Raw genomic sequence first — 19424 nt, forward strand, 5'->3', positions numbered from 1 at the left:
CTAGTCCAAAATATGATCTAGAAGGATAAAGTTCCCAACTTTCTCCATTGGGACCTCCCAAAAAGGTCCAAAACTCAAACCATAAAGCTTAATAATGCAAGGGCTTAACCAATAAACACTTAATCCATAAAGTCCGAAGTCCATCCTTTCCAGAAGTGGTTCTAACACCTAAACTGTCCCAAAGGTTGGTGCTTTATAGACATACATGCCCAATGCATGTCTTGCACCCATATTAGGTCAAAATGAGGATTTATGACCTAATCTCTATGCATAACATCAAAACTTGATTATAATCTAAATCCAAGACACTACTAGATCACCTTGACCTGGAGATCCATAAAGTTGCAAACTTTATGAGGTCTATCCATCCCAACAATCAAGAACAAGAAGCTAATGGGACAAAACTACAGATCTAACAACTTGTTAAGATAAAAATCGAGTCTTGGACACTTACAAATTTCTAGAAGAGTGCCAAGATAAAGAATAGGGACTTGCTTGCTTGATCTTTGCTTCTTTCCTCCTCCTTCTTCCTTCTCTAGATTCAAAGAGTACCAAACTAGCTCAAAAGATGGTGAAAGGTTATTAGGGTTTGCAATGAACGATTTGGGGGAATGGAGGCTGATGTAAGGGAGGCTATGAAGGGTTAAGGATCATTAAATATGGATCAACCCCTTAAACTTTAGGGTTTTCTCCATCAACCGTTGTCACGCCATGGTGGGTAATTAAACCCCCACGCCCAAAAGCTAATCGCCATGCCGTGGTGACCATGACCTACAAAAGAAAAAATATCATACAAAATCGAAAGTAATTTCATACCTGGAATTGAGTGTTACAGTCATATAATATCTTAATTTAAAATTTCTTTTAGTTTTATTAACATTAACGATACCAATATTCTGGTACCAAACCTAACGAACATTGTAACGCGCATGTTTCTAGGCTAGACATTAATATTAACATAATGGTCTAGGTTAACCTTTGAAACTCATTTAGAAGAAATGAAAAGGAATTATGTGAATTTTATGTGAATTATGTGTTTTATGCTTAATTATTAGGGTTTAATTAATTAAGAATAAAAATGAGCGTCAAAAATTAAATTTTAGATAAAGCCAATATCTATTAAGAAACTGGTAGTGGGCGTGACAAGGATTATGGATATATAAAGAATGCTGAAATCCGAGTTATAACGAAAAAGTTATGACTTGTCGAAGTTTCGCGACAAAACCGGCACGGGGCCGAATGTCGTAAAAAGTGAATTTTTGATAAACTAATTTTTAGCCTTAGTGATCTAAACGAAACTCGTAGTGTTCGTTAAACCGAGAAGTTCGATAAAAAGAACGCCAAAATCTGACTTCGTATGAGGAAGTTATGATTTTTCGAAGTTTCAGCTTAGTAGTAGACAGCTAAAAACTCGAATTTTAGATCGAGTGATTTTTAGCCGACACGACCTAAACGAGAATCGAAGGTCTCGTCATTAGTAGCACAACGGTAAAAAGTCTGACGAAAACGGACGTCGGATGAAGAAGTTATGAATTTTTAACGGATTTCCTGTCCCGGTCTGTTAAAAATAATAATATAAAAATCAAAGTCAAAATTAGCCGATGAAGTCTAAACGAAAGTTGTAGAGCGTAATTTTACCTACGCGTGTATATAAAGAACGTCAAAAACGGAGCACGTATGAGAAAGTTATGGATTTTACAAGAATTGGCACAATTTTCGAGAAAATTCGCATGGAATGGTGCTGGCCACATGATCCTCGCATGCATAGCCCGTGCGCAACACGCGTGTCGCTTGCTGATTTGACCGAGGGTGCGGTCCAATGATCTTCCGACGCGCCTCGCTTCTGACTCATCATCCGAGCCTCGTTGGCCCAATCCGAAGGCGCCGCGTGCCCTTGGCGTGTCCGAAGCTCGCACCCGCCACCTGGCCTCGCTCCGCAGATGCCACCTCCCTTCGCTGACTCCTCCTTCTCGGCCGAACCCTCGCAAGCTGACCCCTATAAATAGAAGCCATGTGAGATCTTCCGGGGGAAATTCCAAATTTGTCATTTTTCACCCATTTTTCAATATTTTAGCCATTTTCGCTTCCCTCGATGCCCCGAGATCATTTCCAACGCCCGGAACCCGTCCCGGAGTGCTCGAAGGCCCGAAAAATTTATCTTTTCGGTTTCGAAGCCCGACCCTCGCAGAGCCCGGTTTCTCAATAAAACTCCCGGTTTTATTAGAAACGATCATTTTAGGAAACAAATTGCTGCCCGATTTTCATTAAATCAGGTGAGTGTATAGTCACTTTCACCTTACACATAGATATGAAATATTTACCTTAAAATACGTGCTATGTGCAAATATATTAATTGTTTATTTGAGGTGACTGTTGAATTGATGTTTTATACAAGTTTTAAGCTGTATATATATATATATATATATATATATATATATATATATATATATATATATATATATATATATATATATCTACAAATATGTTGGGTAAAACATGGGTAGATGAATTAGATGATGTGTGATGAAATAAAAGTGATGAGAGGTATCGATGTTTAAGATGATCTAGTCATCTAGCAGAGTATAGACAACGGCCACAGACTATTTTAGATAGCCCAGTGGAACGTTAGTAGACTTGTAATCGGTACGTATGTTTGAACTATATGTTCATTAGGTATTTTTGAACTATGTGTTCATCCATTAGTTCTTGCTTTTGACACTATTACGTGTCGGGGTACGGGAGCGTACGGGAGTACTTTATCAGTATTTTCCCTATACTTTTATTTGGAAGAGCTTTGGAGTCTTTGTTCTTTTATGAAGTGATCGGACGAACTTCATGAGTTAGTGATATAGATTATGAGTTAAATAGTTGGTGTGTGATAAAATAAAGTGACGAGAGGTCTCGATGTGATTTGAGATTCAGTCATCTAGCGGAGTTTGGATGACGACCACAGACTTTCTAGACAGTCCAGTGGAAAACATTAGCAGGCCCGCAACCTGTAGGTGTTAATGGACTTGAGTGTTCATTCACTGTACTCTAAGACCCCCGTCATTCAGCAGAGTATGGATGACAACCATGGACTGTTTTGACGGTCTGTGGAACACTAGCAGGCTCGTAACCTGTAGGTGTTAATGGACTTAAGTGTTCATTCGCTGTACTCTATTCCCCTCATGAGTGCCTTTAGGGCAATTAAGGCTGGGGAAAACCCCTTAAGTATGTTCATCAGCTGTATGGAAAAACCCATTGACATGTATTGCGGGGAAAACTCCCGTGGGAAATACCGTCGATAAATAAGAGCTATGGACTTAGTATAAGGAAAACCCATTGACATGTATTGCGGGGGGGGGGGGGGGGGGGGGGGGAACTCCCGTGGGAAATACCGTCGATGAATAAGAGCTATGGACTAGCACATGGCGACGATGTGACTTCGTGCCTATTTGACATAAATTGCTGTAGGAAAGCAATGTTGTCACCTTGTTGGTTGTTTTATGTTAGGATGTCTTGTTTGACATAACTTGCTGAGGGAAAGCAATGTTGTCACCCCGATGTTTGTTTTATTTGACATAACTTGCTGAGGAACCCCCAAAGCAATGTTGTCACCCCTAGTGATAATCCTTAGGCTAGGTCCCTTATGATAGTTGTTTTAGGGACGTAAAGTGAGGATAATGGGAATGGGTAATTAGGGTTATTTTGGTTGATGGAATTAATAAATTTATTGTTGATTGAGAACTTAATAAGTTTATTATTTATTGTGGGTTGAAAACCCTATATGCTCACCAGGCTCCCAAGCCTGACCCACTCAGTTTAAATTGTATCACATGTATCGATACGAAGTTGCTTTACACTGAGAGATTAAAAGAGAAGTAGATCACTAGTGTAAATGAATGTAAGTTTTGTTTATGCTTATGTTTTTGTATTGACAATGGCATCTCAATGGTTTAAGTGAATAAAATACATTTCTTCGGAAATGATTTGATAATATATTTATCATGTTTTTCTGGGAACAAATTCCGCAACACTTTTAATCAAATGATTACTCTGAAATTATTTTAAAAGCATAAATTAAATCGGTCTTTTCTGGTCGTGAAATTGGGGATGTCACAAACATGAATGGATGTTTGTTCATATTTGCTTATTTAACTTTAAATGAAAAAACAAACAAACACAAAAACAGTTAAATGATGACAAATAGAAACTTTAATTTTATTTATTGTAGATGTGTTTAGTAAAAAATAGTTGTAACTGTATTTTTTTAATATGTTTTTTGTTTGACATTAATAATTATGAAAGATAAAATATTAGGCCCCGTCGAGATGACTAATATCATATTTTTTTGATTAATTGCCTACACAGTGACTAATCAGTTAGATAGTTAGATATAGCTTAGATAAAATATTAGGCCCGGTCGAGATGACTAATATCAAAGATCAATGCGAGCAAACATATAAAAGAAAGGCAAAAACTATTAATACGAGGTTAAGCAAAACATAAAAAAGTTAAAAATTTATAATAGTTTTGACAAATTTATTTTTTATTATAAAAAAAATTAATTTAATGATTATAATATCAAGTAAAAAATAATATGTATAGAAAAATTATTAGATATAAAGTTATATAATTATAAATATTGATATAACAATAATTAGTCTAAAAAAATGAAAATAAAAGATTTTAATTGTGTCCGGCAGCGAAATAAAAAAGAAAGTTTGACATCCCTATCATTATCAATAGTTAAATATCATTATCAATAGTTAAATATAATTATTATATTTTTTTAATATTTTTTTATTTGATTTGACAATTAGTGGTCTTGACCTATATAGATGGTTTTAAAAAATAGTGTATATAAAATCCCCGGTCATCTATTCATAGGCGAGGGTTAAGAGTCCTTATAGGATAATTACTTGGTCACTAAGTAGTTATCCATAATATTTGAAATTCAAATATTACACTTTAAACCCTTTGAGATCTACAAGTTTCTATTAATTTATTAAGCACTAACAAATTAACAAACTAGATCATCAATATTATCTCTTGTCGGTTATTGTTAAAATTTGTTCTTACGTGTAACCCAATAAGACACTTTTATTAATAGTAAGATTACCAAACTATTGTGACTAAACTGTTATGACTGTGGGCATTATTTCCATCAAATATATCAAGAACACCTCAAGTATGTGAAATCCTTAATGGCATCATACTATTATACATATATGTTGATTAATTTTTTTTATTTTTATTATTATTTCAATTAGAGCAAGACATGGATGACAATTATAGCAACGTATTTTCAACGCTTTGCTATGTGTAGCAATATGTTGCTATTAGATTTGGAAACATTTATCAAAATGACCTTGTTTGGGTTTTCTTTTTCGTTTTATAGCAATGTATGTTTAAGAAAAATTATTGCCTAAACTCTCACAGCAACACGTAGGATTAAAAACCTCATATTATAACCTTTATGTGATTTTTCCTTCTCTATTTTAACATTCAATCTTCAAAAAACCATTATTGGCTTTTTACCGTTAGGTAACGGTCACTCTTGTAATTTAATATTGTCATGAGAGTAATTGTATTCAAATTGAAATAACATTATGAAGAATATGACCGTTGTGTAACGGTCTAAAAAACTACATATTTATAGTAACAAATTCGTTGTCAATCTAAATACTTTTGCCATTACACTCCTCCTCTCCCCTTCCCTCTTGAATTCCTTATCTTCAAAGTATACTCTGTCACTTTCTAATTTGTTCTCTATCTCATCATTTTTGTAATTCATTATAGTAGTTTCTTTTTGCGTATATGTAGCTTGTTGATGATTACTTTATTTAAGACAACTTGTTAGCAAACATATATTATGGTTTCATATAGCCTCCAGACCTATAAATCCATTTAAGCTCTTCTCATTTTATTGAATTTCCCTTTTCAAAAAAAAAAAAAAAACAGGTATTTAGCTTCCTTAAGTGTAAATCTTCCTAAATTTACAGGGATGACAAAACCTGCATTGAGGAAGAGAATTTAATTTTCCAGGGCTCAGAAAGTCTCTAAATAAATTGGTGAGTATAGTTAAGTTTTATACTCATCCCCATGATAACCTAAAACTGCTTGAAATTTTTTGGTATGGTGATCGATTTAGAGACCTTTAACTTGTATACATCATTGATAACGGTGTTTCTATGAAGAAAATTTTGATGTGCCTTATTCCGAAGCCATTCCCTCTATTAATGTACATCAAAATTTTCATATCAACAATCATACCTGATTAACTTTTTTTTTTAGAATTTACATTTGCGGTCATCTTTTTATGATTTCTATCAAATTTAATCTTCTTGTGTGAGTTGATCCCTTGTTTTATGTAGAAGTTCCAAGAGTAATGGGATTGCACCAGCCTCGACAATGGTACATGGACCTCAGAATATCTTCTTGACAAAAGGGAAATCTCACCGACAAGCGAGTATGCAGATCACAGGACTTGAGCTGCTAGACGTATTTTTTTTTATCAAAAGATACTCCATAGGGGTGCAAGAAGTGGGGGGAATCACTCTATTTCGTGATTTTATCCCATTTGTCTCACACCATTGGGTTATGAGGTTGCATAATGCAAAGTTGGGTAATAGAGTTCTGTTGGTCAAGATCTGTTGCGTCTTATGACAAACTTCATTCCCAGTTTGTATCCATGTTTCAATCGAGGTGCAATCGTAGGTCTACAAGATTAGAGAGGATACTTCGTTCCTGGTTAAAATAACTCAATAGAATAATCTATTATCTAATTATGATGAAAGTGATTTTGAGGTGTAATACATGCATAGGATACGACAGTGGAAGGGCTAGTGGTGCAATTTTGGTTTAGTTTTTCTAATTACTAAGTGTTTAATTAAATGTTTTTTATTTTGAATAACATGCCGCCCTAAGATTAACACTTGTGGGATTCGTACATGTCGCAATTCCTTTTGGAGTGTGTTATCCGATGCAAGCAAAAGAAAACAAGCAAACCTAACACTACTAGAACTTACATGGTTCAGTCAAAAACTCAAAATGGATAATTTGACCTACCTCCATGTGCAGAAACTGAAGATATATTCTATTATGTATTGTTTCAAATGATACATTGGAAACATAGCCGAATGCTTAGTTTACAAGTGATCACCTAGGAAAAATATTGATGATGTTAGGTATTTAAAAGTTTTGATATAAAATCATAACTTGAAGTACATCCATTAACAAAATTATAATTAATTATTCATGTACTTTGTGTTGAAATTAACGATCTAATTATATGTAATATTAAATGTGATTTATCATTCACAGTATGAGCTGCTAAAAATGTAAAGATGCAGAAGAATAATAAAAGAAAAGTATTACTACAAGATTTACAATAAGTTGCTGACCACCATACATATTTATACCCTAACAAGACTAACATAATAATAAAAGTAATCTAAGAGAAATCCTTCACATCCCTTTAAACCTGGAACATGTCTATCATATTTGTTAAACTAATAAAGACAAAGACATGTACCACTTGCTTTTCCTGACAAACAATTCGGAAAAAGCTTTAAACAACTGTACATTACAATTGTTTATTAATAAAAAAAAGACTATCCAAAAAAGAGAAACTTATCCTTTTTGGTAGAGAGAAAGCACTTTTCTATCATACCCTTCCATTATGTCCTTCCATTCCTTTTCTATCATTCCAAAGCTATCATTCCATTCCAAGCTTTAAACAAAAGCTATCCGACAATTCCCTTTATTATAATTATTATTATTCATTTTAATATCACATTCTCCCCCTTAAACGGGTCCAAGATCGGTATCCATCACGCTGAGCATATATCGCATTTCGCCTTGCTTCACGTGTGTCAAGGCCTTTGTAAAGATGTTCGCTTGTTGATCTTTTGATTTGATGTATTCTACTATAACTTTTCCTTCATCAACACATTCCCTTATGAAGTGATAACAAATGTCAATGTGCTTGCTTCTACCATGAAACACAAGATTCTTCATCAACTAAATCATTGGCTTGTTATCCACAAACAAAGTGATAGACATGGCATAATTTCTCATAAGCACCTTCACGAGATTTCCAAGCTAAACGGCTTGACATACAACTATCGTGCCTGCCATGAACTCGGCTTCACACGTTGACAAAGCAACAATCCTTTTCTTTTGAGATTGTCATGTCACTGCATTTATTCCTAGGTAGAAAATCATCCCACTTGTACTCTTGCCACCCACCTTGTCACCTCTATGATCACTATTACTAAACCCAACCAATTCTTCAACTTCATGACCCTTTCCATAGTTGATACTATAATCAATGGTTCTTTTGACATACCATAAAATATGTTTTAGCACTTAAAAATGCAAGGCGGTTGGTTGTTCCATGAAACAACTAGCAATACCAACCGCATATGACAAATTTGGTCGAGTGTGTGTGTCAAATACCTTAGACATCCCACTACTCGCCTATATTTGGTTGAGTCAACATTTTCACCGTCTTCATCTTGCTTAACCTTCAACTTAGGTTCTATGGGTGAAGTTGTTGGGTTGCATTCAAGTTTCATTATAAATTGAAAGAAGTGTGTACTTAATATAAGTAACTCAAGAGCAAAAAAAAGTGAACCGAGAAGGGAACAAATGTTGATTGGTTGATGGAGCATTAGGTAGTACCGGACAACTTTTTTCTAAACAGCAGAGTTAGTATATACCTGGGATACTATCCAGGGCCTCCTTGTTAGACACCTTATGAGCCAAGTGAGCTAACCCAAACTTGTAGTACTGGGCAACTACAAGGCGAAACTAGATATATATAATAGAATAAAATCAAGTTTTCTAATCCTTTTGAAAAACGTATATATTTGTATATATAAATAATGAGATAGTTATTATGCATTTAAGGGATGTAAATTGAGAAGGGATGCTATTGACATAGTTATTTTGATTATTTCTTAATTAAATAATTTTAATAAAATACATAAAATGAACTAACCTAAAGGAGATGGATCGAAACTAAGATTTTGATTTTACGATTGTAACATCCATAAAAATTCATAAAATTTAAACTTTTCAAAACAACCCATTTATTAAAGAGGTATTTACAAAACCGGTGTTTCCAAAAAAATTTATTTAAAAACTGGAATCATTTACACATAGTTTTCAAAACATTCACGTTATCAGAGTATCCCAGAACCAAAAGTTCAAAAACACGAGGATGTGTACGGTCACACCTTCACCTTGCCACGATCTACTAAAGTACCTGAAACCATAAACCAAAAATGTAAGCACGAAGCTTAATGAGTTCCCCCAAAGTAGCAACACACAACCAATATCACATATACAAATAACTGTTGGATTAGGTGTCTAAGCCCATAACTATAATTGGTATGTACTTGACCCGAGAGTAGCATGGTCCTTTTGGGTTGCCTCAGTAGAACAATCTGATAGGATGGATATTTGAGAAAGAGGTTACTTGTGATTTATTAATATATTATAAGTATAATATATTAATATGAAATCATATTTAGTTAGTATTGATCAAGAATTAATTTGGAATTAATTTAGTGATCTAAAGAGACTAATTAAGTTAACAGGGACTGATTATGTAAATCAGTGATATATATATATATATATATATATATATATATATATATATATATATATATATATATATATATATATATATATATATATTGTTTGGGCTATTGATCCATGATGGGCTAAGTTTATGTAAGTATTCATGAAGAGTTAGCCCACATGAGATATGGATCATAACCTAAGTGTATGGATTAGGTTTTACCCATGACTTTTGGATTCCTACACTATATATATGACACCCCTTAGCCTAAAATTGGTGACACTAGTAATCTTGGAGACACTATAGCCGAATTTTAGTGCCTAGAAGTTCTTTCTGATTATCCTCCAATTGTTGGTGGTGTTTGTGACTTATTAGAGGCATCACACTTGAGGTGCTAAGTTCTTAAAGGCCAAAATTCAACAAGCTACAACAAGAGGTAATCTTCTGACTTACTTTATGATTCATATGCCTAATTATATGCTAGTTGTAGGCTTCATGCTTTGGAAAATTTTATTGCATGTATAACTAGAGAAAACTTAGATCCAAAGCATTTAGGGTTGTATGTGCACCATAGGATGTTGTAGTTTATAAAACCCAACAGTGGTATCAGAGACATGAGTAGTTTTCTGTTATATAGATGCATTTGTTAATTGTTCAAAGCTAGAAAAAATGAAATTCTGCACTCTGCCAAGGTGAACTCGGCGAGTCCAGTCATGAACTCGACGAGTCCATTATCCGACTCGACAAGTTCAACAGAATGTTGGCAGATTTTCGGGTTTTTTGGCCAGAATTGGATTTTGATCATTACCTTAAACTGTTTTGTATCATAAAATCTGTTTTTTCTGATATGGTAATGATTATCCCATCCAATTAAAAGATAAATTGTCAAATCTTGAAATTATTACTAGTTTATATGATATGCTAATTGTTTGTAATATTTTGATTTGAAGTTATCTTGCTATAAGAGTTACAGTATATCAAATTTGTAAAAGATAAAATTATGATTATTTATTGGTTTTAAAATTTGATCTAAATGTTTTTAAGAGTTACAAAATTTGTCATCAAGTTTTGGAACTCAAAAGTTTTTTTTATGGAGTTACAAATCTTGTCATCAAGTTTGGAACTCAAAGGTTTTTCAAGAGTTACAAAATTTGCCCTCAAGTTTTGAAAGTTGAAAAGTCACATTTATGGAATATTGAAAAGTTTTCAAATGGTGCAACTCTTGGGTTCATAACTTAAAAAATTAATTAAATAGTTTTAATTTTGAACTTTTATATTTTGAACCTTAATGATTTTCTTTTGAATAGTTCAAGTTAACTCTTATGGATTGTATTAAATTAATTAAAGTGTTTAATTAAAAGAGAAGATTAATAAATCCATAATAATAACATGGTTTAAGATTAATTAAATTAAAAGTATAATTTATTAATGGATTAAACCACCTAGTATTTTAAAAGTATAAAATACACCCTTATACTATATAAAATTATAAGTTTAATAATTATATATATGTATAAGACAAGTCAGTCTTATCGTTAGTAGGCCTCATTCACGAAGCCGGTCTATAAAGGGGTATAAGGATACTGCCTATAAAATGGTGGTTTAATGGGTGTCCACTCTCACCCACCGCTTCCTTGACTGGTGGAGGGTCGCTAGCTGAACGGGTAGGATAGGACATTAATTCTCATTAAAAGTATAATGATAATTATAAAGTAACTAAATGTTTTATAAAATTCTCAATCTTAGTTACTTTAGGAAAAATGTGAAAATGATGCTATTCCATGAAATTGCACTTTGCACCTTGCCAAGTCGTTAATGGAGCGTGCGTGGTTAACCGGCACATTAACTTGGACTAACAAGGGTGGCAAAGGGTAGCTTGATGTTTGTCATTGATCAATGGAGCGTGTGTGGTTAACCGACACGTGATTAGGTGATAAATGACATTGAGAGTACCAAGTATATTTGCATGGTTATTCAAACCTTGTTTTTGATCCTCGGTATCCCAGTCACAAACTTGAAGGGCATAATCGAGATTTAACATGCCATTGAAAAGTTCAATGAATATCAAAAGATCTAGGAGTTTCATTTAATACTTAATTCGTTTAAAATTTCGTTTTCGTGGTGGAATTGGTAAATCATCATTTACCTACCAACAAATAGTTTGCAACTGGATTATGGCATTCCTCTTCCGAATTGTGAATTGTTGTGTTGGGTCCTAGCCTTAATATTTCATTTGGGTGTTATATTAAGGACTTAATTCAACTTAACTTGAATTTCTCCCTTGTAGATTTCTAGTTCAGACAACTATGGTCTTCCCAAAACTTTTGGAAAAAGCTTTCCTCATGAAGATGATGTTCCCAGAAATATTACTTCACTTCCTCCACCTCCTATAATAGTTCTCCCTAACCCACATGTTCGAAGACTTGAAAAGTTCAAGGTCACTCAAACCCTATTGGCTAGCAAACCCCAAGATGGAAGGTCTGTGGGTGTACATGTCTTGGGGATGAATTCACACATTGACAGGTTGGGAATGTTAGGAGTCGTTGTGTTGAGGAAGTTGGCTATTGACTTGGTTCTTCAGTCACTCCCCGAGTCGTATAGTCAGTTTGTTAAAGACTATTATATGACAAACCGCGACGTGGCCCTTATTGATCTTACCTAGTTGCTAATTGCTGCTGAATCAACAATGACTTGGCGCACTGGTAATGCAAATTTGGTTGGAAGATCTACTTCCCAAACTTCCATGGACATTGAGAATGGAAACATTAGAAGTCCAGAAAAGTCTTCTCTTCCCAATGGAAAGGGATCGACCATGGTCAAGCCGTTTGACCAAATGGTAAAGAGAAATACTAAGTCTGAGTTTGTCCCATGTACCATTCCAAAAGAATCTGTTTTCTTCTACTGCCAAGAGAAGGGGCATTGGTTACGAAGCTGTCGTATCTACCTGAAAGACCACAAGGATGATAAAGTCAGAGTGTATGACTCTGCTTCAGGTAAGCCCACTATCTAACTCTATTAAGTTCCTATTTGGAGATTCTTAATACATGATGTAATGTAATTACATTTTGATGTTTTGTAGGATCAAAGAAAATAAAGGAAGCTTAAAGGAAGAGTAAGTTGAATCTGATCGCGAAGAGATGGATTTTGATCGCCTGATTTGATGATCGGATTTTTGAGCTGCTACTTGGGAGTTATGATAGATTTCTTAGAAATATGTAGTAACATAGTTTTCATTTGTAATTGCATTGTAAGGACAAGTTTTTTCGCATTTTATAAATAAATAAAAATTTGATTTTATCTTATATTTATATCTCCTTGCAGTGGCATTTGTGAAAATTGATGTTTGTATATTTCTATTGTTAGCAATGTTGAAAATGGATTTGATTCTTTCGTTTGTGGTAGTGTCGAAAATTTACCAAATAAGGAAAGATTCTCATCACCAAGTTTCAATTGGACAGAAACTTGGAATCATGCAACTTGTATTGTATAATGAATGAGAACCTTCATCTTTGGGAAATTAAGACTAATTCCTTGTTCACATGTATATGTGAGTCAAGTGAAGGACTAAGGGATCGGGTACACTTGGTTGTGTGCTGGATCAGGTCCACCACAAAGAACGATAAGACTATTCGTCATGATTTACTAAAATCTTAGTAAATATGGTTATACCTACAAGATTAAGTGTAATTCTGAATCATTGGAAAAGTTTCAATGTATAGCAGAACGAATAAGAAGAATCAATTAGGCAGAAAGATAAAAGTTTCTCCAATCTGAAAGGAAAGGAGAGTACTTTAGTATCGTGCTTTATGATCATCTTAATGATTATGAAAACCATATCACAATTGATCCTCTAAGGACACCTTAGTGCATTTGTATGGCTAAGAAGAGGAATCGGGAATTGTTGAAATGGTTAAATAAAAAAGGTGAATCATACTTCGTTCCAAAATCGAGTTTTAGAGTTATGAGTGACATATTCCAAGTAGGTTTATAAGACATCATAAAATGTGGAGTAGAAAATTTTTCTTGCTCATGAACATTTGAGATTGATAGTTATGATGTCTTGGATAAGACAAAGACCAACTGAGACCAATTATATGAAGTGTCATTCTTGATAAGAAACCACACTAACTCTTGAATATTTGTTTGTCAAGGAAAGGTTCTTGACAGAAAATCTTATGTGTCAAGAGGTCAGTAGGAGTCTTAAAGACCTTGAAAAGCTTCAAGAACTAATCAAGAATAAACCTATCGTTTATCACTAGCACACGACTTGAGGTTTGTAACCTATCGTGTTGACACATTCTTGTTTCTGTGCTCATTCCAGTTAAAGTTGACTATGCATGTGAGTTCTATGAGTTCTCAATTGATTGTATAAGGCATTAAACCATAAGGGTGAGCTGGTCAACAACTTGGAAGACATGGTAGGTCCTTGTGCTGCCAAGTGGCAAGAAATTAGGATTGAACAAGTTCAGTCCATATGAGTTTGAATTTGTCATGGATCTTGTCTTATGATAATGGTTGGAAATGACAGATTCACATGGATAGGAACACACACACCATAAAATCTAAGTGTCATAAGGTTTCTCTCCAATTCATGAAAATGATAGTGAGGAAACACTTTCACTAAGTAGATTTTAAGGAGATAGCAGTTGTGTTAATTGGATTCTCAAATTCGATTATGATTACGACATCCCTCTTCATAGTTCGAATTGTGAGAAATGACAAATAGTTTGAACATTCGGGACTTATTATTGTAAGTTCTGAAATAGTTTAGACACACATATGAGCTTTCTAATAAAAAGTGTATGAGCTTAGATAAAGGCTTATGAAAGCATTTTGTATCATAAATTTGAACTTTGGTATGAAAGTCAATAAGTATTGTTTTCTAGAAGTCCAACTATTTCCGAGTACATGTCAAAGCTAGTGGGAGCATAAGTGTTATGCTAGTAAGAAAATAATTATCATGATAGTGGGAACATGATTATTATGTGAAGTGTTGCAAGTTAGCAATACTAGTTATAGGAAACAAAGGTTACAAATTTGTAAAGTTGCAAAATTTGAAAAGTTGTTTCGCTATAATAAGGGAGAGAATACATATACTTTATTTCGAATCTAAAAGTTTAGATTGAAGTATTAATCAAACTTAGTCATGAATATATGAATACCATGTTGAAATATTTCAACATTGGAAATTCTATATATGGAAATATTATAACAAAAGACTGGTCAAGTATCATGTCTTTATGTAAGACATTATGAATCGTATCCCATATGCTTCGGGTATAGGATCGATTTCATATGCTATAATATTCACGTGTTCTAATTTTCAAATGCCTAGGGCATTAAGAGGGAAAAAGGACTAGAACCGGATATGACTAAAGTTATTAAACAACTGTCAAGGACGATCTAAGGTTCGCTAAGGATTGATCACTTGTAGTTGGAAGTATAGTATTGGATGGACCGTATTGACATTATTATGAATAGACAGGATTCTATTTATAATAAGTTGCCATATGACATATATGGAAATGTTTTCATAATGCGAGATGGATATTAAGAATCTATTTATGCAAGAAGGATGTTCAAAGGAATGTATTTTGAATTTCTGACTTCGCTTCCTTGGAATTGTCTTGTTATCAATCTCCAAAGGAATACTTTGTAAAATCGTTGGCAAAGACTCTGTGACTTTTGTACCTCTACATTATAAAAGGAATCGTTGCATGATAGTATAGAATCCAACACATTCTTATAGTGGTAAGAATTAGCCTTTCTTACACTAAATAATAAGAATTTGGAATTGTGAAATGAACATCATTGAAATATTTTCAATTGATCTATTTCACAAAGAAAAGACCATAGGCAAACATAGTTTGCATGCTTAGAGCATGGGATAACTATTGTTTTAATTCAAGTATTAAGTTGATTAATCAAACCATTATACAATGAATAATGTGTAATCAATATGGTGATTAAATAAAAGGTGTTTTATTTATATTCAAAAGCTTTGAGACCATATTGGATTCAATAATTCTTGTGTTTCACTTCGCATGTTTTACTTCCCGAATAACTAGTTTATTCAAACATCCACAGTCAATCATACTTTGGAAGTAAGTATTGAGGTAAGACTGTCATGAATCTGACTGTAGACTGTCTAAGTGTTTTAGACATAGCATAAGTTTGCTGTAGTGTTCATGAGTACTCCTATAAGATTTGATTATTGGATTAAACCCACGCTCATCTGAATTACTTCATGGATTTTATCACGAGTGATTGGTGAGACGATAATATCTTATATTCTTGAAACAGAGACATATAGTTGCAGTTTACGAATCGGTTGCACATTGATAATGCGTAAACGCACCAGTAACTTGGTGTTATAAAACACATTGTTGTGTGTGATTTGATGAGTAAATATAGCAAGCATATGAGTCGAAGTTTATCCATTCCTTTTACCCTTAGAGGGATAAAAACGATATCTTTGGGCCCCTCGATGATTTAGTGATGACAACCCTAAGCGCTTGGCCAATCCTGGACTAATTTGATTTGTTCAATTAGTTGGTCGTTGTAAATCGGAAATCGGGAAACAACATAGGGACATAGAGAATGATTATAATCCATGTCTCAGTCCATACAATATCTAGAATGGAGGAATATATGATCCCTTATCTAAAGGACGCGTCATTGACTAGGTCATAGTTCGACAACGGCTTTTAAGAGCTACGATTGCTAGTCGGGATTTTGGAGTCGTACTTGCAATAATAGTTATTAGACTTATCCAAGTGGGGGACTGTTGGATTAGGTGTCTAAGCCCATAACTATAATTGGTATGTACTTGACCCAATAGTAGCATGGTTCTTTTGGGTTGCCTTCACCAAAACAATCTGATAGGATGGATATTTGAGAAAGAGGTTACTTGTGATTTTTTAATATATTATAAGTATAATATATTAATATGAAATCATATTTAATTAGTATTGAGCAAGAATTAATTTAGTGATCAAAAGAGACTAATTAAATTAACAGGGACTGATTATGTAAATCAGTGATATATATATATATATATATATATATATATATATATATATATATATATATATATATATATATATATATATATATATATATATATATATATATATATTGGCTGGGCTATTGATCCATGATGGGCTAAGTTTATGTAAGTATTCATGAAGAGTTACCCCACATGAGATATGGATCATAACCTAAGTGTATAGATTAGGGTTTACCCATGACTCTTGGATTCCTACACTATATATATGACACCCCTTAGCCTAAAATTGGTGATACTAGTAATCTTAGAGACACTATAACCGAATTTTAGTGCCTAGAAGCTCTTTCCCATTATCCTCCAATTGTTGGTGGTGTTCGTGACTTATTAAAGGCATCGCACTTGAGGTGCTAAGTTCTTAAAAGCCAAAATTCAACAAGCTACAACAAGAGGTAATCTTCTAGCTTACTTATGATTCATATGCCAAATTGTATGCTAGTTGTAGGCTTCATGCTTTGGAAAATTTTATTAAATGTATTACTAGAGAAAACTTATATCCAAAGTATTTAGGGTTGTATGTGCACCATAGGATGTTGTAGTTCATAAAACCCAATAATAACAACATGCAATGGGTCCACAGCTAATAGACTGGACTTCCCTGAGCCCACAACATAAGTCTAGCTTGCCCCTGGCCCACAGCTTATGTCTGGCTTGCTCTCCAGCCCACAGTACTAGTCTGGCATGCCCTAACTGGCCCTTAGCTCGTATCTGGAATGCCCATGAGCCCTCAGTATGAGTCTGGCATGCCCTTCCCGGCCCTCAGCTCATATCTGGATTGCTCCAATACCCTCAAGCCCCCAGTACAAGTCTAGCATACCAACCAGGTCCTCAGCTAGTATTTAGAATGCTATTGAGCCCTCAGTATGAGTTTGACATGCCCTACCCGAACCTCAGCTCATATTTAGAATGCTTGGTGGTTTTCGAGGCCAACAAAATAAATACCCTAAATATTACACACTAAAATAGTGTATAGTGGTAAGGGGATCGTATCCACGGAGATTGGTTCAATTTAAATCTCTATTTAAATCACTTGTTCAAGTACTTGTAAAACAAAAATAAAAGTAAAATGGGGGGGGGGGGGAGTTTAATTCTCTTTGATTGTTTGACAAAATTAAAACTAACTAGAATGTAAATATGACAAGTAAACAAGTAAAAGATTTGATTAAATTCAATGAAGTGAAATTGGTTGATTTTGGGATACACCACATGGATGATATAGTTGACTTATCATTAGACTAAAATGAACAACACTTGTGAATTGGTTTAACTTGGCTATAACAATTCATAAGCACAAATTACCTCAACTCTTCTTAGATATTAAAATGGTTAGAGGAGCTCTAACACATTCCCTTAATTAAAGTCACAAAATCAATGAAGCATATAATCTTATGAAAATCAATTAGCTTTGAGTTCTAAGAGGTACCAAGTCCATAAGATAATCAAATGCTTACATTATCATTATGGAGGAAACATTCCCATGGTTTAAATGAAATGAAAACAAACATAGAAACCATTTGTTGCTTACAACTTCAAAGTCCATTACTTAACCAAGAAATTTATCAACAAAAATAAATATTTATTCATCTAAGCTCATGATCAAAGTTAAACAAACATAACAAGATGTTCAACTAGAAAACATTTCCATAAACATCAAACACAAGATAGCATTTAGCCTTCAAAGTAACCAATCATCCATGGGTTTAAACCCTAATCAACAACTTGAAAATCTAGCCAAGCATGGCCAAAATAAAAGAAATACAAGAAAGTTTAGAAATACCAAACATTGTTCTAAGTGCAAGATGAAAATAAATAACACCAATCTTCAAATTCTTCCCAAGTGTTCTTGAGAGCAAAAGAGTAGTTTTTCTCCAAGTGATTGTAATGAAAAAAATGCTTCAAATCTCCAGCAAAAAGGCTTCATTTCCGGATTCAAAAAGTTCCCAAAATCTACCCACCAACCTTCATTTCCGGATCCCCGTGAGGATAGAAGTTTGACCACGTCCTATTCTTGTGCATACAAGTGGAGGGGCTCAACCTATTTTCTATCCGAGATTGGATAGATCATTCCCGCATCTAGGAGCTTCAAAATCTCTCTCTTGACTACTTCCATAATTGGCGGATTCAACCTTCTTTGCGCGTCTCGACTCGGCTTGCATTCATCCTCCATCAAAATCTTGTGCATACAAGTGGAGGGGCTCAACCCTTTGATATCCGCAATCATCCAACCCATTGCTTCTTTATGTTCCTTCAACACTTTGAGGAGTTGCTCTTCTTCACACTCGGTTAAGTGAGTTGAAATGATGACCGGAAGAGTCTCGTTGTTTCCCAAGTACGCATACTTCAAGTGTTGAGGAAGGACCTTTAATTCCAATTCTGATGGTTGAACAAGGGAGGGCGGAAATCTTGTGTGAGTTTGAGGTAATTCAATTTTCTTCACACTAAATTGAGTGGTTTTCTTGATCTCTAAATTGTTGACCAATCTTTTAACTTCCGGATCTAATGAGTAGAGCTTTAACTTCTTGGCTAATTTACCACAATCAAATCCTTTGCTCAAAATCATCTCCAACATGTCACCATTAGACAAATCGAACAATTCTTGGGTCAATGGATCAACAACATCAACAAAACACAAAGATGAAACATCACTAGGATATCTCATAGCATCGTAGATATTCAAACTTATTGTTTCCCCATCGAACTCCATCGTTAAGCTTCCCGCATACACATCAATCTTTGTTCTAGCCGTCTTCAAAAATGGTCTCCCAAGTAAAATTATACCCGACT

This window comes from Lactuca virosa, chromosome 4, assembly GCF_052849685.1.
Source record: "Lactuca virosa cultivar CGN04683 chromosome 4, Lactuca_virosa_CGN04683_v6, whole genome shotgun sequence".
Lineage (NCBI taxonomy): Eukaryota > Viridiplantae > Streptophyta > Magnoliopsida > Asterales > Asteraceae > Lactuca > Lactuca virosa.